Here is a 26,388-nt window from a genome sequence, read left to right on the forward strand (position 1 = left end):
CTGACTTCCTGCCCTTTGGGCAGGGGGCTGGACTCGATGATCTCCCGAGGTCCCTTCCAGCCCTAATGTCTATGAAATCTATGAAATCTACCAATTGGTAGAATTATGTGAAAAAAAAGGTGGTGCTCAAGGTGTGTAGGGCTATAAATAGACATCTCATTTAAAGTAGTTTTGATTGTCCCATGTTTTCACTTGGATCCAGACGGGGTGGCACAGCCCCTTGCACATATAGCCTTTCCAAGCTGCATTGCTCCTCTGCCACTATAGGAGGCCAGGGATAGCACACAGCCTAACAGGCTTGTCCTCAAAATTAGGTTAAATGGTGATGACCTGGGAAAAACTGTTTGGCATATTTTATCTGGCATACTTCACAGATACCTGAAGCAGGACAAGGGGTGTGAACATCTGTGGGATCCCAGCACAAAAGGCTTTGTCCTGGGAGATGGGACATCCGGTTATGGCCTAAGTTCTTGCCATATCATCCTGGAGAAAGGACTGTGAGAAATGCTTCAGCTTCTTTAGGTCACAAGAAAATAGCACAGAATTCTGCGTATGGAGAACACTTGTGGACCTGGCCCACAGGCCATGGGTTGCCAACTCCTGCCCTAGAAGATAAAGGGTAGAGACAACGGGTACTTTCTGCTACTTGTGTGCATGCGTGGAAAAAATCTGGAGGCCAGAGGATAGAGCTGCCATTGTTACAATGACAGAGAAGCTGCATGAGTCAGTAGCATCCTTGAAAGCAGCATTCCCTAAGGGCCCATCTAACTACAGCCGCCAATGATTAAACTGCAATAGTGTCTAGGTCAGAAAACAGAGCTCCACGGTGCCAAGCTGGCACTCTTTGAAAATAATCAAAGGCAGCTCAGTCCCAGCCAGCTTGCTCACTACCACATCAATTCCATGTTATGAAGTTATAGGCTGTTTTGGGCTAGATTCACCACAGTAATAAATAACAAGCCAAAATTTATAGTTTCTCAATTTCTAATGAATAACCAACATTGCCTAGTCATTATCTATCTGCATTCAGATTGTGACAAATGGTAGGGCTGCGCGAAGCTTTGGTCGCTGATTCGATTTGGAGGAGATTCGGCCTGATTCAGTGGCTGAATCTTTGAATACAAATTGAATCAGGAGATCCTTTAATCTCTCTGAATTGAACCGGAAGCCTCCAGATCAATTCAGAGAGATTCAACAATTCAGCCATAGACAAAGCTTTATATGTTTTTCCTAGGTCCCTCGAGGTACCAGGCCCAGCTCATGAATGCTGAGATGGTGGGGCGGATGAAGCACCCCACGGCAGCGCTCCATTAAGTGCAAGTGCCATTGCTGTGATGATGAAAGGTGCAGATGGGCAGTGAGCTCTAGAGAAACTGGAAACATCTACAGAGCATGAATGTAAAGAGCATGCATAAAATGAAGCAAATAGGCAATTACGAGAGAGCTGTATTTATTAGTCATCAAAAAAGGGAAATTTGGGGCCTGATCTAGAACCCCCAGGGGTTCAGGGAACTACTTCTGTAAATATCAAAATCAAACAAGCTTTAAATCAGGTCTTGAACTGACAGGATGTTAAAAGTATCTAGTTAGTTATGCCCTGGTGATCAGGTCACCGGAAGAAAAATGCGTTCCTTTATGGAGAGCCAGCTCATGCCATTAGCATTATTAAGCCCTCCAAACAGCGCTCAGACCTTGTGCTGAATGTTTGTACCAAGGGTACAGAGAGATACAGTCACACCACTGGGCCCAGGGTTCATGTATCTGCCCTATGCAAGTGCTGGCCTAAGGACCAAACCACCTGCAGCAGGGCTGAGCAGGATGGACCGTGGGCCTGTTCAAGTTGGGAACTTTATGTTCTTTTAAAAGATCTTTATGTCCTTTGCATGTAAATATTCACTGGTTGAATGCAGCATGCTTACACAGAGGCACAATTTACCTGCCACTCTTTCTGTTCTGTCATGTGCCATTTATAAAATTCAGGGAACTGTGGTTAAACTCAAGTAAACTCCTGCAAATGGAGCCATTTTCTGTGAGGGTTGAATAAATAAGCATCAAAAGCAACCATTGTCCTTTTTCCCATCCTGTCCCTTGGCTGGTGAAAGGGAGGTGATGTAAACAGAAATGAAAGTACAGTGAACAGTATGACTTTCCTGAGCCCAGGGAAGGAAGCAGAAGGTGATGAATTAAACAAACATCTGCCCTGGCAAATAGCAAACAATGTGTTTGTCTAGTAAACTGAGCAAACAGGACTTGGAAGTCACAGCGAGGGGAGGATAAGACAGAGAACGCCAAAATGGTCATTTTGCCAAATGACTTTTTTTTTCACGCTCCAGCAGTCAGTGCTGTAATTATAAGACTCTCTGGGGAACTGAAGAGTCTGAATCTTCATTGCTTTAGAACACTGCCAAGATGATATAAAAATTGCTAACGCAGTGAAAGCATTCATATGCAATGGAGGTTGGTATTTTTAACCAGCACAATTACTGGTATGCAAAAAAAGGGGTCTATTATAGTATCTTCTATCACACAAATGTACTGCTCACCTAAAGGGCTAGATTAACGGTGCTGGGAACTGATGTCTGGTGTTTACGTATTCAATAGGCCTGGGAAAGGGTAGAGTAAGCTTCCCTGCCATGTGTCTCAACCCTGCCATGGAAGGACAGCTTCTAGGGTCAGATGTTGAAGCTGCTGACCAAGGTGACAATAGTGGTAACTGCAAGTGCAAATTAGACATTCAATGTTGCACCTAATTCTTTGAGAACCTGACCTGGTGTTTGCCCAGTGGTCATAACTGATCCTTATTTTTAAGCTTGCAGCAATAAATCCTGCAAATTGTGAAAGTGAAAATATAAAATAGGCAAGAAAATAAATGAATGGAATGATGCAAAAGTATACACACAAATAAATAGATACATGAAGGGCCAAATTCTACCTGCATTTCCTTTGGCACGGCCGCATCTCCCTGAGCACAGTACTGTGCTAATGGATTGGACAGATTTGCACAAGTGTAACTGAGGGAAAACTAGCTACAGTCTCTTGATACTCCAGGTGGAAAGATGTCTGCATAGTCACAGTTTCTCTTGGCTCCCAGGAAACCCAGTGGATACTAATGCACAGTCCCTTGACTCTATACATCAACATCTATGAACTCTAATCACATTATACTCATTGATTTAGGCAGATGGAAAGAGATCAGACATTCTACATCTGATCATTTTCTTTGATTCTAAAGTATGCAGTCTATATGATACTGAAAAAGCCTTCATAGTGTGTGTGTGTGCGCGCATGCATACGCACACACGTATGTATGAAGGTTGTCTGCCTTCAACCTGCATATATATGAATATACAGGCAGTCCTCGACCTACAACATTTCAAATTAAAACGCTTCGCATTTACAACGCTTATAAATTGACAACCTGTTCCAACTTTACAGCGCCAGTTTCAACTTACAACACTTGATCCGATGTGATGCCACGCCAGCGAACAAGTTCACTGCATCGCTCATCTCCCTGCAGAACATCTGTCCAAACTTCCTTGGACACTTTCTTTAAGAAAGCAGACAAGAAAAACCTGCGGCCGAGACTCCTGAGAAGACTCCAGCAAAATCACCTCAAAGAAGTCCTTCCAAATCCATATGATTGCTATTCACAATATAAATACATGAATGTAGCTATATTACCCATCTATAATTGACTGAGTACAAAATTCTGGGGTATTTTTGGTGGAAATTGGTTCCTGAACCAAGTCCCGATACCCTATCCCCCATTTATAACATTGTTTCTTATGAGAAAATTGTTCTGAGTTATGTTTCAACTTAGGACGCAGTTTTCAGGAACCAATTGTGTCGTAAATCCAGGAACTGACTGTATATTTGGGGGGGTTTCTCTCTCAGTAGCATTATTACCTTTTCCCTTCCCTTTCCCTTACTTGAGAGCATCAAAGTTGCATATTCTAATCAGTTTTTGGCTTTGACTCTAAACTCTCAGCAAATTGTGACAATAGTTAAATATATGGTAGACATATGCAGTGCATTGTTATCATGAAAAACTCCATGTAAGGTATATTCTGGTATCACAATTTTTTCAGTGAAGGTTGAAGTCTGCCAACTGCCCCATCTAGGAAATATTGTGTTTAGAATGTCCTGACTTTATTTTTTTCTATTTTTGCGTGACAATAATTTTGCCATTTTCTAATATTAGAACATCATTTATCTCTGTGCTGTAAGAAAGGCAAACTCATCAACCACTGTTCTTGTTCTTGTTCGTGTCCTTCCTCGACAGACAGGAATATGTGTATTTTACTGAGACAATGAAATTAGTTAACTATCAAAATGTGCATAATTCTTTTCCAAATACTGTAAATGCTAATCACTGTTGTAACCTTCAGTGGTAATTGACAGTAATTCAACGAGTACTTCTTTTGACTTTAATAGCTTCTGTAATCATTTTGTTGGTATGCTTGAAGGATTTAAATTGATAGTATGCAGGGGTGTACTTCTCTGTTCCCCTGTTTCAGATGGCCTCTGCACGTAGCAAGTGGGAACATATTTTGCAAAACGGGTGTCAAAACAGTAGAAGCCAGTAGATGTTATTGGAGTCACACAGGCTTTGGTGGAGTATACCCAGTGCATTGTAACAAAGTGAAAACTTCATTTTGTTTTCAAAATGCTGTTATTACATTCAGGAAATCTGCAAAGGCACCTTGACAGAAAATGAGCAAATACGCGAACCTCCACTGCAACAACATTTACTTAGTAAATGACATTTTAATGTAGAAAGTCACATTTGCATACTAATTAAAATTTTCCTTTAAAACATTTAGACTTTTGGCCTTCCCACCTACCCAGAGTGACAGAGATTAAAAGATTTTTTTTATTAAGTCCTGTCAAACAAAACACACTTCTGTAAAGTGCTACAAAGTAGCACTTTAACCTATTTCCTAGTCATCCAGAATCCAGGCAGTTCTCATTACCATATGCTTTCCTGACCTCAGGGTGGCAGCTAATGGCTAAAAGATAGAAAAGATTGGGGCTTCTCCCTTTGTAAAGTTACTGCCTCTGGGAAAATTATTTTATGAGCCATATGCTGGGCAATACCTTTAAAGCATCCCTCCTGGTACATCTAACTTGGTTTTTATCCCGAAAAATGTTATGCGTGTGCTGCAGACAACCTATCACTTTAACCACATGCACTGATATCATGGTGCCTCCTATGAGCTCTTCCCCACTGAACCAGTCTCCTCCAACCAGGTTTCATGTAGGTTGCTACATCTCACCTGTTAGCAATTTTTTAAAATTTGGTTTGTATTGCATGCATTTACTGGGGCTCTTTAGCCTGGAAAAGCGCAGGCTGAAGGGTGATCTGATGGCCACCTACAAGTTTATCAGTATCTGGGGGAGCGTTTGTTCACCAGAGCGCCCCAAGGGATGATGAGGTTGAACAGTTATAAACTCCTCCATGACTGTTTCAGGCTGGACATAAGAAAGAATTTCTTTACTGTCCGAGCCCCCAAGGTCTGGAACAGCCTGACATTGGAGGTTGTTCAAGCACCTACATTGAACACCTTCAAGAGCAAATTGGATACTTATCTTGCCGGGATCCTGTGACTCCAGCTGACTTCCTGCCCTTCGGGCGGGGGGCTGGACTCGATGATCTTCTGAGGTCCCTTCCAGCCCGAATGTCTATGAAATCTATGGAATTTGATGGACTACTAGAGCTAAGTGATAGTCCATCAAGCATGGGGGTCTTTAAACCAGTCTCTTGTTTCTTGTCTGTGTTACTGCTGTTAGTAGGGGATAGATCTCTCCCATTGCTGCCTTCATTCCATTACATCAGTGCTTGCCAAACTTTCCCCCATGTGACCCCCTTTATGACCTCATTTCCTCAGCATGGCCCCTCATTCCCAACCTGGGGCAACCCCCCTGCCCTCAGTGCCCCTCACTCCCAGCCCACCCCCCTGGCCCTGTTGGTGCCCATCGTTCCCAATCTGCAGCCCTCCACTCTCCCCAGGTGCACCAGGACCAGGGCCTGCAGCCTCCTGCCCCATAATGGATATGCTTAACTTTAAGCACCGGCATAGCCTATTGATTTCAGTAGCCATTCATACCCATAAAGTTAGATATAAGCTGAAAACTTTATGGAATCCAAAGTGCTCGTCAGCTTACCAGACTTGGGCCATGGCATGACTGTACCAACACTTTGTCCCTCTACTACCAGTACTTTCAGTCACTAACATAGATTATGATGACTGTTTGCATCCTAAATATGACTGTGCTAAATGTACTTTGTGGCCCTGCAAACATTAACATATAGCAGTAGTCTGGCTCGCTTACAGTTGCTGGGTGCGACTCATTTTATAATAGGCAATGTTGTTCATTTCCAGTAAGGACTGCAAAGTACTGACACCTCATCTAAATACAAATAACACAGATCCTCAACACAGCCATAGCTCCACAGGCGAATGCATGACCCAAACCTTCTTTATTTTCTACTTTTGAATCAAAGGAGAAGAAAGTATCTTCCATATCCAAACCCAAATATCTATTTTGTTTTTATTTCCTTTCCTACAGCTCACAAACCCACAACTGATATTACCTCCCTCTACTTCCATCTACCTTCAAATGTAAGAAAGCAATATCCTCCTCATATCTTTTGGGCCAGTTTGCTGGCTGCAGGGAAATTTGATGGCTCAGTGTAATTTAACCCTCTGAAAAACAATGGCTTGTACAGGAAGGGCTGATACATCATTGGCTGGAGAATGACCCTAAGGCAACAACAGAATCATACTAATCACAGTAGAAGACTAATGCTTACATATTTAAAAAAGGCCCTCTTTGTGTTTTTTAAAAAGAAAGAGAAACTTTACAAATGCTTTTAACATGTTGGCCTATTATTTCCATGTAGTGTAACGCTGGTAACTTTGCTGTCTCCGGAGGGGACTCAGACATCAAGATTACGGTGTCTGATGATGTCAGCTGCAGCTAGGCATACACAACCCTTGGGCCTCAAATCTTAATTATATCTGCTACTGTTTACAGCTTATAATTATTGATGTTAATTTACTGAGTGATGTTACACTTCTAGCCTCAAGTTATCTTTTTGGCATGTTAATCCATTTGCACACAGACTATTGCATCTGATTTTACAGGCTGAAATTAAAGTGAATTTTTCACTTTAACTTCATTTGGTTTTATTCTGCTGTACACAATTTTAGAAAAAATGTAATCTGAATATTTCCAGTAATCTAATAAATAGCGTTTGAATTATACATGATGCCTTGACACAACAGCAAGAAACACAGTTGCTCAACTACACAGCATAAAGTTATATTATTACTGAGTATTTTGGGACACTGGTTAAATCAGAGCAGAAGGTTCTTAAAAAAAAAAATCAAACATTTGTTTCAACATCAGTGTAAGCAAGCCTTGGGTATGTTGCCACTGGAAGGCATCTCAGAGTAGAAAACCACATGTCCGTAGAATTTGAGAAACTCACAATCAACACCATCACCTTATCCCCCAGAAGAGTGTGTGCTGCATTTATGTTTTATTTCAATCATTTGGGGAAAGGTTTCCAGCCCATGTGTGTTATGCTTCAACAGGCAATGCCGTACAATCAGATATCTACATTTCGGTCCTAGCTATTTTCATACTAGCTGGATATGGCAGGAGGAAGTTCACATGCATTAGAAAATAGGACAGTCTCAAAGGGCTGGAAAATTGCATTAGGTAGATAAGGATAAAATCAATAGGTAATCATATTGGTATAATAAAGTTATAAAGAAAATGCCCTAATAGAGAACAGCAAAACTTTCATCTAATTTGTCTTTCTGGAGAATGGGATTCCTTTCATGAGAATAAAACCTATCAAAGGGTAAGCATTTTCCATCACGTGTCTACACTGCAGTCACTGCCAAGCTGCAGATTACAGAGTAGACCTATTTAGGCAAATCACTATTGGGAACATCATTGATATCAGCACAGTCCTGATCCTGCAAGGCAGTTATGCACATATCTGACAACAAACATGTGAGTGCTGTGATTGAAATAAAGAATACTATTTGCTAGCTTGACTTTAAAATTGAATATTGATAGCATCAGGGCCAGCACCAGGCTCTTAGCTGTAAAGGAGAGAAACTATGTCTACCTCTGAGTTTGTAAAGTGCCTATCATAAAGGTACCCAATCCTGATGGCCCTTCTGGGAGCTATCTTAAAGTAGGCAATAATAATGTGCTACATTATTGTTACATGCAGGCAATGAACAATTCTGTCCCTGGGGCAATTTGACTGAAGTTACAGATACTTTTCAATGGGTATTAGGTGCCTAACTGCCATTTATGCCTTTGAAAATCCCTTCCTATATGTGAAGAGAGAACTGTAAGCATAAAATGATCCCTGTTTTATAAAGATAAACCAGCAGTTACTTTTTTTTAAAAAAAAAGGTGATCCTTAGGGAATAAAGCATTGCTGCCTAGCACGGAGATCTAAAATCTGGATTCCACCATCTCTTTCCCCCTGGGTTTTGAAACCAGGATGAGGTGTTAAGGAGAAGTGGGCACAGTAACGTCAAATGGCCTTTCTGACTGTGCGTGTGTTGCCTATGTCTGAAGTCTTTAAAAAAAAGAGAAGAAAGGTGGAAACCTATGGAAGGGATGGCAGGGAGGCAAGGAAGAATTATAAAATCAATGGCATGCTGATACTGAAATTCTGTGCATTATCAGAAATATTAAAAAACATGGAGCTAGTTATTGTAAACATTAGCATTTCAAACCTGCTCAAGTACCATCTTAGCACAGATAATCCTACAGTATCCCAAATAGGATCGTTTCCAGATCGCTGCAGTTCCAGCACTACAGTCTCACAGGCAATAACTCCTACCTCCTGTCATTGTTATGGAAGCAGCCAAACTGCTGTACTTTCGATACAAAGTGAAATTATTCAAGAAAGACTGTTCTTATTAGAATGTTTCATAAAGAAGTCCACTTAATATTGCTGCATGATCTATAAGCCTTGACAACGTAATTAATGATTGTATATAAAGGTGCTTCTAAAAGAAAGGTTTATTAATAAAGGGAACACAATAGGTTCCAGGTTAAGGGCTAAGGCTCTACATTAACATCAAATGTGGATACTTTGAGGATAAGGCTCCTTACCTCCCTGAAAAGAATAGGGTTTGCTAAGTATTTGGCAATATACAGAGCCGTAACAAGCAGCCTCAGCTATATTTTTTATTCAAAAATGTTACTTCACCAGTCAGCTGTGTTGGACCACCGGTGAGCTCCAGCTGATGGGAGAAGCAATGCCCTAGGAAGTAAAATCCATGGAAAACAGCTGAGAGGCTCATCCTTATTTCAGCAACCTGATGCAGAAGAAGTGGGGCAGGAACCAGATAGATAAAAATGAACTACACTGCTTGCATGTGTTTGTGGATCTTGATTTTCTTGTGTTCAGACTTGCATTACTGTGCCATCAGAATCCAGTTTAAAAGTATTGTTTGTTCCTGGAGTTTTACTAGAAGGGCCAAGTCATTAATAAGCATGCTGCTATTTACATTTAGTAACCCCATAAATATAACCTGGGCCACTGAAAGTATTAAAGAGTTTGTAGGAGACAGCTTCCCAGTCTTGTGAAAAATACTCCTGACTAGGAGCTCAGATCAAGAATGACTAGAGATCTTCAATCTTCTTTTCTAATTAAATCAGGTTCTTAGATTTAATCTTACCCAGGGCAACAAGCCTTTTTTTTCCACAGGGTCAATAAACCTGGATTAATATCAACTGCTATTATTAATTTTAGAGGTAATGAATTAGAAATTAAGGTTACCTTGCCATCATTCTAACTCCTGTCTTCTTCCTAAATCACATCTCTTGAGGACAAAAAGATGCAGAGCAAGTAGTTCTGCTGTAAAAGAAAGGAAAGAGAGAAAGATGGAAAGACACGTCATACCTTGAAGGAAAATTCCGTTGCCTTTTGTGTCTGATAAGAATGGATGGATTTATACTGAGCAAACACATTATCCAAAATGTTCTTTTCTCAGACAAACATTTAATATGTCTGAGTACTCTGCACAATTAGATACAGTGCAAAGAGTAATCTGCTAATGCAAAATCCAATGCACAGACCTTCAACCAGGTAATCACATGTGACAGGCAACTTCTTACATACACAGCACAAATATGTTCGTTTACAGCATAAAGAAAATATGTATTTACCCTAGAGTGGGTCAAGAAATTATTTTTACCTGCTGAAAATATTGATAATTTTAATATGTTTGTTCTTACATGTTTGCTTGGGATTTGCCCAGAATAACCCAAACCTAGACCAATATGTGGTTTTTAACAAATGAAAGTAAAAAAGAAAATCTAAGTTTACAACAGACAGGGACTCTGGGGAAAATGGTGAGCAGATGAGATGAGGCAGCCTAAGAAAGGAGGTCTGCTGTGCCTAGATGTGGCTAACTGACTAGTGCAAGTTATGAATTCAAGAGCAATTCAAGAACAAATGAAGACTGCATCAGGAAGTCTGCAGCAGCAAAGAAGGGATCATCCTCTTGCAATTCAGGCCATGGAGCAACAGCTCAGTGTCTCTTTACTGCCAGAGGGACCCATCTCAACCCAAACCATTTGAAAAGCTCTAGGAAATATGCATCTTGCAGAAGAAGCAATGCCATGTGGCATGGAGTGTGTTCCTGAGAGCTCTGGGGATGATAATGCCTCAAGGCTCCTACAATTTCAAAATGTCTTACCATTTATTATGGCCCTGGCAGTTTCTCTCACCATTCCTATTCATCTTAACATACGAATGTCTACCCTCTCTGTGAACATACACACCAGTTGTAGATGTACTGGTGAGCCCCTGGCATTGCTGAAGGCAATAGAAAAACTCCTGCAGGTTTCAAGGGCATGAGAATGTCATCCTTTACCTAGTATCCTCCTCTGCTCTCTCCCCAACAGCTCTGTGCATTGCTCATTTGGTCTCTAGGGGCCCTGCTACATGTTCAAATTACAGCTGGATAGAAACCAGCTGTAAAGTTGTTACACATATATCAAGCATTGACTTTGTAGCTGGTTGGCTCTTGTCTTAGCTCGACAGTCATTTTTATGGTGTGATAATTACTTTGCACGTGTGGCTGGTCTAAGTTTATTGCACAAGGGACCAGTGAATTGTGTGATATATGTAACAAGTAGCAGGGCCCTGCGTAGCACCCTGTATCCAAACTGCCCTATCCCCCCTATCCTCATCCATGACCTCCATATCCAACACCTTATATCCCAGTTGTCTCATGCTACTGAGCCTAACCCACTGCCCTCAAACTACCCCAACACCCCACTTCCCAGCCATCCAATGCCCAGCATCCCATTCCCACATCCTGCACCATAATCCTATGTTACCCCAATCCTAACTGCATCCCTCTCCAGTGTCCTTCACCCTCATTTACAGTCTCACAGCCCACTCCCTCAGTCCCATGCAAAGTCCTATAGCCTACCACAGCACCCAAACCTTCCCCTCCACCTCATGCACGGCCCCACTCCTACCTCTCTTGTGGTCCACAGCCAGGCCTGCTGAATAAATCCAATCAAGCTTGCTCTAGCAGTTCCTGAAGCAGAAGCGGCATAGCTGCTCAAGCACAGTAGAGATGAGCAGTGTTCATGAGTTAGCCCGAGCCCAGAACTGTATGGGTGTGACTCAGTTCCATTCATGGAGCTAAAACTTACAGAGCCTCAACTGCATATCAAATAAAATCTTCCAGACCCAGGTCCACCACCTGGACAGCTTTGGTATAAAAAAAAAGCACACTGAAGTTTGCTGATAATATTGAACCCAACGGAGATGCTTGGGGATGTGTCACTGTGTTTTGAGAGAGGGGTGGGAAATTGCTCTGCAGGGCAAGGGAGCTTGGATTGGTAGCTGATTTATGCAGGTCTATGGCAAACAGAGACACCAAAGAAGGAAGTGAAAAGTACTCATGCAACTGGTCCAATAAAAGATATCACCCACAAGAATGCTCCTCTTGCATATTTTCTGGACCATGAAAGCAAGAATATCACTTCCATGCTACTGAACGCTCAGCAAAGAGAGATGTAGAGTACGCACCCTTACATTAGAGCAGCTCCTCCCTGTGGTAAAATACACTGCCAGGGAGTATGATAACATGTGTAAAAGAAGGCACTAAATATAAGTCAGAGAAAATATTTTTGCCCTTAGAAGAACTAGTGAGAACACATTTATTGTACTCTGCTTTTATCGGCTTACTCTAAGCTGATAATGTAGAAAGGCAGGGTACAGCAGAAAGCAAACAGTGATATGGGACTGCAGGATTTTATCTTGTCTGGAAGATTAGAGGATCTTAGCAGTAGCATTTTTAAGGAGATATTTACAACTGGAGACCTCGGTGGCTACATCTACACTAGGCTAAAAGCCAGGGAATAAAGGGGGGTTGGTGTTTATGGTAAGCCAGCTAATACATTCTAACTAGTACATTCAAAAATACTATTATAGACAAAATGAGTTGTATTTTAGTCTGCTAAAGCCTGGGAGGACCTACAGTTTTAGAAAACATTAATTAGAACCTCCAAATATATTCTGAAACTGGATCTTTTACCCCAGGTAAGATAAGCTGAGTAAAACGCGCCCTTTTTGTGATTTAATTGCATCACACTTTACACGTACAGGGTTTTTTGCATTTTAAATGAGTTTGTTGTGATGCAAAATAAACCACATCCTGATGTATTTCAGTTTGCATCAACGCAAGTTGCAACGATGCAGCCTTTGATCTGTCGTGTGTATGTGTGAATTCACGTTAAATGAACCCCTTTGTTCACCAAATGTTGCATCGATTTGAGGTATTTGTGTGTTGTTGCCATTTTCAGACACCAGGTGTAGCAGCCCAGCCTGACATGAATCAATCTTCTGTTCACCTCCATGGACACCCTTGCCCACCCAGCATGGCCCTGCCCAGGGTGCCCACTTGGCCCATGCTACCCCTGGCTCCCCAAGGGGTGCCTTGATTGCCGGGGGCACCGTTGGCCCATAATCTGCCCCTGCCTCATGCAAGGAACATAAAACTGCCTACCCACTTTACACAAGCAGCCAGGAGCAGTTTTTTTTCCTGCTACAAAGAAAATTGTGGAAGAGAGTTATGTTCTACAAAAAAACTTTCTGCAACTGTTGCATGTTACGCTGCAACCAGTGACTGGCATGCTCTGAATGGCTTGGCACCACTGGGGGTGAGGAGCGGTTCTGGGCAGTCACGGTGAGGAAAAGAGCCTTTGCCAAACTCAGTGACCCATTGCTCCCATTGTCCCCTACCCAAACAACCAATCCACCAGCCAACCATCCAGATCACTGCCTGCCCCTTCCCTGGTGTTGAGCCAGGCACAAGTCTCAGGTCTGAATTGTACCTGAAGCCTCAGTCATCAGGGCAAACCATGAAAAATGTCTGCCCTGATAAAACTGAAGCTCAGGTCAGGGTGGGAGTCTTGCACAACAGAAAAATGGCTATGATGCCTGCATGCTAGAACCTGCAATCCATGAATTGGACAACCCCAGACTGCTTTAAATGCGAAATGACACCACGGTTGGCAACCACCCACTTAGAGTGGCAAAGCAGTTATTAATTCCATGTCCCTGTTGGATTAATGCATGAGACCATGAGCATGAACAAATCCACTGACCTATTTAATGGCACTGGGGAGGTGGGGGGGACAACTGAAACGCTGGCACCACCAAGACTTGCTTTGTGATGCTCAAGACTCTGGTCAGGGATGTCTAGGAGATTTTCTTGGTGACACAGAGCCATGGTGTTGTGTGGCCCAAAAACAATTTGCAGCCAGGCCCCAAAAGGGACCATGTGGGCACCCATCATGGGCCTAGACATCAGTACATAGTTCATTGATTAGCTTTGCAGATATTTCTGGCACCAAAACTTGCAAAAAAACCTCCCAGGACAAGTACGGCCATAAGATAGAAAGTTGCCACCAGGGAGCCAGCACGTCTAGTGTCCAAACTTTATGTACCAAAAACAGGGTTGGGAGTTGGGGAACTTGCCTGGAACCATTCACCTCAAGACTTATAAACTGAAGGCACCGTTCCACTAGTACCCCATATTGATCTGAGATGCCCGAGGCTGGGGAGAGAAGAGAGCAGACCACCCACAGCCAGGCAACCCCTTCTCAGTCATTTTTGCCAGAATGCTACTTATCCACTCACAAGATCTGCTGAGTACAGAGGTCTCAGAAATACTCTAATACCAGCATTTCTTCATTTTCAGCTCCACTTGGTATGACAACACCGAGCAGATGAAGGCTAGATAGGCATGCTGTCAATGATGCCTGGACAGACAGGATTGTCAGGACCATCAGTACCTGCACTGTGTGGCTCTGCAAGATTGCCAGGCAGGTATGTCACACTTTTCAGACAAGCACTGAGGCAGGAAGCATTCCTGCACAAGTGGGAGAAAATGGCAGTCAAGCTTGGAAACCAGGAGGCATTCCTGCACAAGGGGAAGAGCACGGGAGTTGAGTTCAGAAAGCTAGAATTCTTATTGCTTAACTGTTAAAAAAGTTATTGATTGTTGATTTTTCTTGTCATTAAAAAAGTTGTTGATTATTGCTTATTGCTTGTTGTTACCTTGTAAACGCTGTTTTGGGGTGAATCACTAAATTATGGAAATTATGCTTACTATATCAACTGTGATTAATTGTGTAAATAAAGGTTTCTCTGTGCTTAACTTTATGTTCCATGTGTATCGGGCAAGGGGAGGGACTTGCATAAGCTTGATGGGCATGCCTTTGTTTCAATGCAGGCGATAAGCAAGTCCTCAAGCCAGACTGCATGGCTTTGTTCTCCTCACTGCCAAATCAACAGCAGTTAACACAGGGACCTGTAGAGTGGCTGGTAAGACTGATAAAACAGGAAAAACTGATCATTCCCCACTCCACACCCCCCACCCACACGTTGGCAACTCACCAGTGAGGGGCACTGCAAGGTTGGGGGGAAGGGCTGCAGTCGGGGAGGGATTGGCAGAGAAACCCCCCACCCGCAACAGGTGCCTGACACCAAGTCCTGCCAGACAACCCTAGCCTCCCTGGGGAGGATCTGTGGACCTGGGGACTCCTGGGACTGTGAGGCCGCCATTTGCTTTGAACAGCAAATGGAACTGCTTTCGGGTGCCCACGTTCACCAGCCAAGCAATTATCAATTCTTTGCATGAACCAGGTTAAAGCCTGCATTTCTGTGACCAGGCAGCCTCTATTTTCTCGTTAGACGGAAATGAAACTGCTCCCTCCCGCCTGCCTGAGTAAAGCAGGCAAGCAGGTTTTTTTCCTAGCATTAAGCAGGGGCAGATGATGGGCTGACAGTGCACCTGGCAATCAAGGACTCTGCTTGGCAAGCCAGGAGCACCATGGCCCAGGCACGCACCCTGGCCCAAGCAATGATAGGTGGCCGAGGATGTCCACGCAGGTGGCTGCCGCTTCCCAGGGCTGCCCACCGCCTGCAGCCCTGGGAGTGGGCAGCCACAATTTGATTTTTAGTGGACAATGAAACCACTCCTGGCCACCTGCAAAAGGCAGCCAACCAGTTTTATATTCTTTGCATTATGCAGGGGCAGATTATCATGGGAAGATGGGGCCACTGGCAATAAAGGACCCCCCTGGTGAGCAAGGGGCAGCATGACCAAGGCAGGTACAATGGCTTAAGGAATAAAGAGCCAATTCTGTCTGCATTCATTTCCTCACCAGCTATGCCAGCGCTAAATGTAGATTGGATTAGGATGGCATTACAGGGCAAGACACTTCTTGAGGTCCCTGCCTGGCCCATCTGCACCACCCTGGCCCCTGGTGGTTTTATGTTCCTTGCATGAAGAAGGGGCAGATCATATGCTGATGGTGCCACAGGCAATCAAGGCACCCCTGGGGAGCTAGGGACAGCACAGGCCAGGCAGGCACCCTGAGCCTACAGTGCTGGGACCAGGCAACTGCAATTTGCTTTTTACAGGGGAATGAAACCACTCCCAGCTGCCTGCATAAAGCATCCAGGAGGTTTTATATTCCTTGCATTAAGCAAGACTGCATTAAGGGGCAACAGTGCCCCTGGATATCAAAGTTCCCCCCAGGAAGCCAGGGGCAGCATAGACCAGGTGGGCACCCTGCCCAGGGCAATGTTGGGCATGTGGCAGCTACTTCCTGGGGCTACCTGCTGCTTGCGGTGATGGGACTGGGCAGCCATAATTTGCTTTTAACCAGAGAATGAAAATGGTTCCTGGCCACCTGTGGAAAGCAGCCAAGCACTTTTATATTGCTTGCATTAAGCAGGCGTAGATTATGGGGTGATGGTGCCCCTGGCAATCAAGTCACCCTCTGGGGAGGCAGGGGCAGCACGGCACAAGGGGGGCACCCCAGCCACAGCCATCCAGGGCAGGCAGTGCGTATCTCCTCCTTTCCAGCTGGGTCAGGGCCAAGGGCTAGGGGCAAGCATTGGGCTCCCTGTGGGCAGCTGCAGCTTCAGGGAATGCATTCCAGGAGTTAGGGGATTAGCAGTTTCCCACCCCCCTTTCTCCACCCCCACTGTAACTGAGCACCAAGAGACTGTTATGCAGCACCTCCTGCTGTAATCTACTGTGAATAGGACACTGAGCTTTATTCAGTTTTAAAGCTGTCATTTGTACACAGTGACAGAACAGATTAAAAACACACCATGTTAATTTTAATAAACCTGTTTAGTTTAGTGAGGATTAAACCCCCGTCACGTGTACAAGTGCCCCAGGAGTTCTAACTCCTTTTCGCTTATTCTGTGTAACACTCTATTTAACACATAGAGATAAGGATATATTACACACACACATGCACGTGGATGTGTTGTGCACACATGTGTGTGCATCCATCTTTCCAGAATGAAAAGACAACAAAATTAGGGATCTGATTTTCAAAAGTGTTTGGCATTCGCCTAACTCAGCTACAAAGTCAGTGGGAGTTTTACCACAGACTCCAAGAGTCAGACCAATGCCAAATGTTTTTCAAAATGTTGCCCTGACATTTTAGACCCCAAACCAGACATTTTCCCTGACATCCTCAGACACACAAGGTAATATTAGAAATCAGCGTAAGAAATAAATCCAACTTGGAAAACACAAATGACCTTTCTGAGCCTGAAATAATGTAATAATAGCTGGCCTCACCCACTGCTGAGGCTTTATTGTTTGAGCTTTGCTTTTGTTTTTCTTTATCTCCTCTGGATAAAGCTGATGGGTGGGAGCTCAGAGCCAGGAACAAGTGCAAACTTGTTTACCAACAAAATGAATAATGGCTTTTGAAATAATTGAAAACATCAACTCTGCTGCAAAGAAAAAGAAAAAAAATCACATGAAGAGAGAAAGGCTCTTAGCCCGCTTTCTCCAGAGTTTGACAGCCCATTTCTAATGAATCCAATAATCAGCTGGAACTTGAAACTGCACTGCTATCTTTCACTGTTCCTTCATTTCCAGGAAAATTGCAGCAAATGATATTTTTCTTGCTCGGCATAAAAAAAAATACTAATGTTTACATCTGGATCCAAACAGTTTTGAGCTCCAGTCAAAACAGAGATGAAATTTAATCAGAATTCTAATGCGCCCTGGAGTTCTGCTTTCTGGGAACCCAAATGTTGGCTTGGTGGTTTTTCAAATCCTTTTCCACTCAGGGCCTGCAGCTGCAGTTGTACTGGTATAAAAGTGCTTTATACAGATGTGGCTTATTCCCATCAAGCATCTTTATATCATCATAACTGTGCCCATGCCAGGGCATGTACTATATCATTTTATGTCCTTCCAACCAAAATAGTCAGAACATTACACAACCTATTTGTAGACAGGGCAAAAGGATGTTGTAGAAACAGCCTCCTGCTTTGCATCAAAAATATTATTTGTTGTTTGAGCTGCTTTATGCTTGGCTATTGAGTCATTGTTCTGACTAGTTACTTCAGTCATGTTAATGGGGGAAACCAGGTGTAGTGTCTTAAATGCTGAGGGTCAACGTCTTCAGCTAGGGTAGATCAGCACTGCTGTCAGTAGAGTTCCATGGATTTCCTGAAGCTAAGGAGTTGTCTCTTATCCTTTATATTTGGGAGGGCTAAACTGAAGTGATGACCCTTCAAAAGGAAGGCCCCACACCTCACATCAGAGGAAACAAGGGGCAAGATTATGCTTCATGGAAACACTATCCTTCTTCAATGTGATGCTGCGGCTAGTAAAGCGACCAAAATGCTGGCTTGCATCCATAGATGCTTCTCAAGCAAATCCTAGAACGTCATTCTCCCCTTTGTACTCAGCCTCGGTGAGGCCGCAGCTGGAGTATTGCATTCAGCTTTGGGTTTCACAATTCAAAAAGGATGTGGAGAAGCTTGAGAGAGTCCAGAGGAGAGCCACGTACATGATCAGAGGTCAGGAAAACAGACCTTACAACAGGCTGAGAGCCATGGGGCTCTTCAGCCTGGGAAAGTACAGGCTCAGGGGTGAGCTGATGGCCGCCAGTAACTTTATCAGGGTTGCTCACCAGGATCTGGGGGAATGTCTGTTCACCAGAGCACCGCAAGGGATGACAATATCGAATGGTTATAAACTCCTGCAAGACCATTTCAGGCTGGACATAAGGAACCATTTCTTTACTGTCCAAACCCCCAAGGTCTGGAATAGCCTGCCATTGGAGGTGGTTCAAACACCTACATTGAACACCTTCAAGATAAATTTGCGTGCTTATGTTGCTAGGATCCTATGACCTCAGCTGACTTCCTGCCCTTCGAGCGGGGGTCTGGACTCGATGGTCTTCTGAGGTCCCTTCCAGCCCTAATGTCTATGAAATCTATGAAATATATGAAATCTTGATGTGGCTGCACCATGGTTTCACCTCAAGCTCCCAAGGATTTTTTGGAGTAATATGCACTAGCGTGGTGGGGAGAAGGGATGACACTGTCCACCCAGTCCTCATTGCCCAGTGGTCTTGGCACTATTTGGCCCTCACTGCTTCTGGAAAACAGGGATTTTCACATTTTAATTAAAACTCATATAAAAATTTGATCCCAGCAAATATATTTATGACTAAATGAGTTTGGAATTGGGAACCACCAAGCTTTTCTATGTTTTGTGAACTTCTCAAATCTGAAAAAGTTGGCTTGAGATCTCAGCTTTATTGTGTGGTTTACATTAGGGCTAAGGTCACAGTTTGGCCAGAAATAGCGTGAGAAAGGCTGGATGTTATCTAGTGTTTCTGTTCCAAGTCCCAGACAGAACTCAGAAGGCCTGAGCAGCACAAAGGTGAGCAATAACAGGAAAGAGAGCTCACCAGCCTCTCAGAGTCTCAGAAAGATTGTGTATGAAGATTAAGCAAGAGCTGCACTCATACAAATAGGAAGGGACATTGTCACTTTATATAGGAACTGGGGCTGTGCAAAGCTTCGGGTGCTGATTCGATTTGGATGAGATTTGTCCCAATTCAGCAGCTGAATCTCTGAATCTGAACTGAACTGGGAGACCAATTAAAAGGTCCAAACTGATTTGGGAAAGATTCAGAGATTTGGCGATTCGGGTAGTCCCTGCTCGCTGCCGCAGGGAGCTGGACCTGGGCTCTGTGCCAGTGAGCGGGGGGGGCCTGGAGGACGGGAGAGGGGACTATGGGGGGACCCCCCACCAGGCTCCATCCCCTGTCTGCTCCCCCAGCCCCTCTGAGTGCCCTTGACCCACACCTGCTCCTCCAGCCCTATCAATGGCTGCCCCACCTGGCCGCAGCTTGCCAGCTCTTTAAAAAAAAAAGCCCCACAGTTATTAGCTGCTGGCAGGTGGGGGGAGTGATTCCCACTGTCCCCCACTATGTTGGGGGCTCTGCCACAAGCCCCAATCCCCAGCCTGCTCTCCCAGCCCTGTCAATGGCTGCCCCACCTGCACCAGCATCCTGGCTCTTTAAAAAGAAAGCAACAAAAAACCTGCACTCACTGGCTGTTGTGGTGGCTGTTGGGGCCTCTAGGGGCTCATGGTAGAGCCCCCACACAGCACGGGGCAGTGGAGAGCAGTAGGGATTGCCCCCCCCCAGCCTGACAGCAGCTTGTGAGTCAAAGCTTTTTTTAAAAAAAAAAAAGAGCCGGGACGCCAGGGCCAGGCAGGTCAGCCATTGACAGGGCTGGGAGAGTGGGTGGGGGATAGGCCTGTTTGATTCAGCCGAATCAATTCAGGACAGTGATTTGAATCACCAAATCAAATCATTGTCCCCCAGATTGACCAAATCCAAATCTAAAGCAAATACTAGCTGCTTCGCACAGGCCTAATAGTAACCAACTTCTGCATCCATAGGGACATGGCAATGAAAGCAGGATTCATTTTTTTACATGATAGATCCAAACCAAAATGTTGCCCTGACATTTTAGACCCCAAACCAAATATTTTCCCTGACATCCTGAGACACGCAAGGTAATATTAGAAATCAGCATAAGAAATAAATTCAACTTGGAAAACAAGTTAGACCAAACCCACCAAATCCAAACCCTTCTCACCCTCACACAACCTAACAGAGTTTGTATTCAGAGAAACCTATTCCATAGCTGAATGTTGTGATCCAGGCCCCTCACTAGGGTTAGCTAGAAATAGGCCTGAGGTGCTAAATTCAGATACAGACCTGGCTTCACATTTTCACCCTTATGAAAATGCATAAAACTATATCCCTAGCAGGCAGATAACAAGATATCAGTTTGTTTCCTTTAATCAGGGAGGTTTCTGAGTATTTTTGTCATTTACTGGTAATTGGAATCTAACAGATACTGAGTTATTTTAAAGAAATAAGCACACTCCTCGGAGGCTTTGATTGCAATGACTTCTGGTACAATCACACAGAACTCACACTTAATTGGCTACTGTTAAGTTAGTTTCTGGGGGGGTTTTCTGTCCCGACCTATTCATTGAATAAACGGAACTGTCTGCCAAAGCAATGGCTCCCAGATTAGAGAAATGCACCTTCCCTCTGGGAGTGCAAAGTAGGGCAGTGCTACACCAGAGTTCTTCGCAGAAGAAATTATTATTCAGATTTCCGCACCACAGAAGCCCAGCATCTGTATCCAGCTAATGCTCTCTGGCAGGAAATTTAGTTAACTCATGGAAGCATATTGGCAGAGACCCATGGGTGCTCTTGTGGAGAGTGAAAAGAGAATGAAGGGTTCCTGATAAAAATGTGTCCTTGTCTTTTCCCAGCATAGCACTTCTCTTTGTCCATGGGATGTAGAATTATCACCTTAGGTGGCAATAGGAGTTATTTATTTTAGAGCTGCAGAAAGCTCTTGGACGTGGCCTGTAAAGTTCTGCATTGATTGTTGTTTTAACGCCAACAGCTCAGGAAATAATTTTCCTTCTAACTTTGTTTATTTTTGGTAAAAATTTTGAAAACCAGAAAACTGAAAAATGTTGCTTTTAGCAATCAACATTCCAAAATAGTAGGATTTTTAGGTTTTTGATTTTAAAAAACATTTTTGACCAAATAAAACTTTCACCTAAAATTTCTCTTTTGCCCAGACTTTTCCATTGAAAAAATGTACACTTACTGTAGTTATAACTTTTGTCTGCACAAGACCTAAGGGAAATAAGGCCCAGTCACCAGTGAAGGTGGTTTCAGTCAAAGTAGGGGGTTGACAGGAGTGTTAACTTTAGTACAGCAGCCAAATTCCAACTCAACTGACTGTAATAGTTTGACTCCGTTTCATCCCTAGCGTTATACCAAGGGTTCATCTGGTCCATTTTGTCTATCAAGCTCTCCCCAGTAGTTCCAGTCTAAAATGATGTTTTTTAGCTTCTGGCATTAAAAAAAAAACATGGGCCAAAGTTTCACAGAAAGATATCCCTCTCTCTGAATGAGCACATTTTTTGCCCAAAATTTGTGTATTACCTTCTGTGAAAGATCTTGAAGGAAGCCTGGCAAAAAAAAAAACACGTTTCATCTTCTAGAAAATAGCCATTTGTAAAATTCAATGGTCAACAGAGCTGCTCATAGACCTGTCCATGTCATGTCTACGTAAACTGTTAAGGATACTGTACCCTCTTGAATTCTTAATGATGTGATACGTAATATTGCTTATGCTACACCAGAGACTCTGAGTGACTTTCCTCTCCAAAATGATTTTTCCAAACCGTTGCAGGATGTTGTAAGAGCAACTGGGAATTGGTCCCGCCTCACTTTTGGATCGAATGTCTGTCCACTTGCTGGGGAGGTTCATGCTCATAACACACATCCAGCCACTTGCACCCTTTATTAGCACCGGCTTTCTCCAAGCCCTGTGAGCAGCTAGGTAAATTCACCTATCGTGGAGAGAAACAGGTGGTGCCGCCTTATCAAAGTGCTTGAAAAAGCAAGTACTCATTCTTGGAGCCCCTGACTCAGAAGGGCTTGTTTACATGCCCCAGCTGAACTAATGATGTGATTTAAACCAGTTTAGCTAAACACTGCAAAAACGGCTGCACCAACACTATTTACAACTGGATTGTGTCAACTTAGGTTAAATGTGTAGGAACAGACTTTAATAATAAATTAGCCATCTTTAAACCAAAATAAGGGGGTGGGGATTTGCACTGATTTAATTCAATTAGGATATAACATCATTTAAATCTTAGTGGTGAAACATGTGCACAATCAGTAATAGCTGAAGAAGGGCTCAAATTTGGATTGTGCTTTGGATGCTCAGTTCTGTAACAACCCGAATCTAAAACTTTTAAGGGCAACTTCCATGTGCAGGGCTTAGAAGCTCCTTGACTAAAGCCACCTACACCCACCTAGTTTTTCCATGAGATTTCTGCCAATTTTATTCAGCAATTGGATCCAAACTCTGTAAGAGTCCCAATGAAAAATATATATATATATTTGTTTTTTAATTAAGTGGTGCCTTTCAGTAAAGAAGCAAAACAAGACAAGTAGGCTGGGGAGAAAAAAATCCTAAACAGAACAAGGTATGAGTCACCAAAAAAATACAATTATGTATTAACACAAAGTCTTTACCAAATCCAGCACTCAGGATGCCCTCTCAGTTGCATAGCTCTGAGTGTTGCTAAGTGAGATACCAAGAGGCAATAAAGCCAATCTTTTAACCAGCAGATTTGAAAGTTTTCACTGACATAAACATTAAAACCATCCTGAACATGAGGAACTTTTGGCACTGTTGTCTGAGTCAGCCAAGTACTTAACAGTGTAGGGCCCAAGCAAAGTTAGATATAAGCAATTACTTTCCTCTCCAATGCTCTGTGTAAAGACATCCTTCTTGAAGTGCGGCGCCCAGAACTGGATGCAGTCTCACCAATGCCACGTACAGCGGGAAAACTACTTCCTTAGTTTTGCTTGAGATGCATCACATGATGCATGCCAACATATTCTTTGCTCTACTAGCTGTAGCACCACATTGGTGGATCATATCCATTTTATGGTCATTTATGACCCCCAGGTCCCTTTCAGATGTGATGCTAGTTAGAGTAGTACCACTGAACCTGTAAGTTTGTTGCGGATTTTTCCTCCCCACGTGGATCACTTTACACTTCTCAGTGCTGAACAGCATCTGGTTCTGGTCTGCCCATTTAACTAATCTGTCTAGGTCTGCCTGGATCTACGTGATGCATGGTTGCACTTCCCCAAAGCTTAGTGTCATCAGCAAACTTTGCCAGTGTTCTTTTCACCCCCACATTCAAATCTTTGATGTAGATGTTGAAAAGCACTGGCCCAAGTGCCAAACCCTGGGGGACCCCACTAGCTACCTTCTGCCAGGTCAACACAGATCCATCTATTAGTATTCTCTGGGTCTGACCCCACAGCCAGTTTCCACCCATCTGACCATTAAATTGTTGAGTCCATAGTCCCCTAGTTTTACCGTGAGAGCCTCATGGAATAACCAAGTCAAAGGGCTTCCTAAAGTCCAAGTAAATGAAGCTAACCTCATCTTCCTTATCCAGGTGGTGAGTAACCCGGTCGTAGAAGGAAATGAGGTTAGTCAGACATGACCTACCCATGACAAAGCCATGCTGGCCGTCGTTCAGAATTTTGCCTTCTACTAGCTTATCGCATATGGACTCCTTGAGAAATTTTTCAAGGATTTTTCCTAGGATTGGGGTCAGGCTGATCTACCTGTAGTTCCCTGGGTCCTCTCTTCTCCTCTTCTTGAAGATGGGTACAACACTGTCCCTCTTCCAGTCTTCTATGACCTCTCCTGAGCACCACGAATTCTCAAAGAGGTTCGCCACTGGTCCTGCAATGACTTTGGCTAGTTCACTCAGCACTTGCAGATAGAGTTCATCCAGTCCTGCTGACTTATAGATATCCAGCTGCTTTAGCTGTTCCTTTACCAGCTCTACATTGACTGTTGGTAGGTGTAAGTAGGTGATCATCCCTACTGTGACTATTATGCATCATATTTGCATTCAGCAGGCTGTCACTTTTAGACTGGTGGAATACAAATGCAAAGTACTCGTTCAGGAGTTCAGTCTTCTCTTTGGTCTCGGTGCTCAGATGCCCAGATGCATTGAGCAGTGGTCCCACATTTCTACTGGTTTTCCTCTTGTTACCTACATGCCTATAGAAGGACTTCTTATTGTCCTTGATTTTGGTTGCTAACCTGAATTTGGTTACCGCCTTTGCTTTTTTAAGCTAACCCCTGCAGGTGTGGACCAATCTTATGTAGTTCTCCTTGGGGCCTATTCCTATCTTCTATCATTGGTAAACCTCCCTTTTCTTGTGCAGAAGATCTGTGACTTCCCTGTTGAGCCAAGATGGCCTCTGGCCCTTGTGCCACCTTTTTTGCATACAGGTATGAACAATGTCTGTGCACCAAGGATCATATCGTTGAGGAACGGGCACTCTTCATCCACACTCTTTCCCTGCAGTCCATGATCCCATAGGGCATTACTCAAAGCCCAAGTGAGAAGATATCTAAAGAACACATTGGGATCAAGTTATTTGACTCACGAAGCAAGTTCTTAAGCGCTCACAATTTTCAAGCCAGAAAAGCCTACATTACTGTGACTCGCTAGCTAATATTTCTATGCTGTACAACATGTGCAGGGGTGAGAGTGGCCTGTCTGAGACAGAGGACTGGTCTGGAAATTTATGTGAGTGAATGTGTGGGTATATATATTTGCGTTGCATTAATTTTCAAGCATTTCATTTCTTACCAGCTGCCAGTTTATGGTCCAGACCTTCTCTGTTTATGCACCCCAAAATGCCAAGCATTGATAGTGTTTTCAGAAGCATGAAGAAGGCCCAGACACTGATAGGATTAGCACAGTATGAAAGGAGAGAAAGAGAAACTCTTTGTCAAAAATATAATGCAATTGTCGTAAAATGCCTCTCTCTCATTAAACCCCATCACTCTGGCAGTTTAACAGGGACTTGAAACAGGTATTAATTACATTTCATTAAAGCAAGAATGAGGCCTCATGTTTTCGATTATTCTTCAAGGTAAATGGAGAATTACCTAATACTCCATTTCTAATGGGAGTAAACTGAAAGGCAAGGGACTGTCAATTTGGTTTATAGTCTCTTGCCAAAATCTGTTTATTCCTCTGCTATACAAGCTTTTCATTCTAACCATCTCCATGACATGGCAGTTTGTACTGTATCTTCTTTTATATTTGCCTATTACTAATAGGATGATTATCTTACACATTCTTGTTTCTGAGAATTAATAAAAGGTTTGCTTCCTACCCTTCCACCTACTCAGAAGCAGTGTCTTCTCATGTTTTGCTTGCTAAAACACATGTGGTCCTTTCAAACAGTCTTATTTGACATCTAAAATAGATTAGAAGTCACATCAGAGAGCTATCTGTTGAGTGACAACATAAGTACTTATTAGACTGTGTATATTAAATACATATGCATGGCTATACACTGTACACGCAAGGTTTTAAATATATACCCTAGCTAACTGCCATATGGATATGTTGTTGTGGAAAAAAATATTTATAAAATGTTTTTTCCAAATGTTTAATCTACAGCAGATGCGTCTTGCATTCATCTGTTTGGCTTGGCATTCACTACAGGGAGATCTTATTAATCATACAGACCTCCTGTAGTAGAGGAAACAGAGGCTATTATAGGATTCATCTGTTTATGACTAAACAGAAAAAAGGATCTTCATCAAATGAGAGATCCCTCTATGAAAGCTCTGTGAAATGTAGAAGGTTGTGAGTAAGCCACATGTTATTTTTCATCTCACAGCACTGCACACGTTCTCTTCCTTTTTGTATTGCAATATTAAAGCTGGAGGCTGTGTATATCTTCAGGGGAAAATATGTTTAAAAGGTTGTATTGCTGCTTTCCATATTGAGATAGATCTGACTGAAAAAGGTGCATCTGGACTTCATTTACCCCCCTTCCAATCCATCATTTTTGCTTAAAGGCAATCTC

Source organism: Crocodylus porosus, unplaced genomic scaffold (assembly GCF_001723895.1).
Source record: "Crocodylus porosus isolate Cpor-Errol unplaced genomic scaffold, CroPor_comp1, whole genome shotgun sequence".
Taxonomy (NCBI): Eukaryota; Metazoa; Chordata; order Crocodylia; family Crocodylidae; genus Crocodylus; species Crocodylus porosus.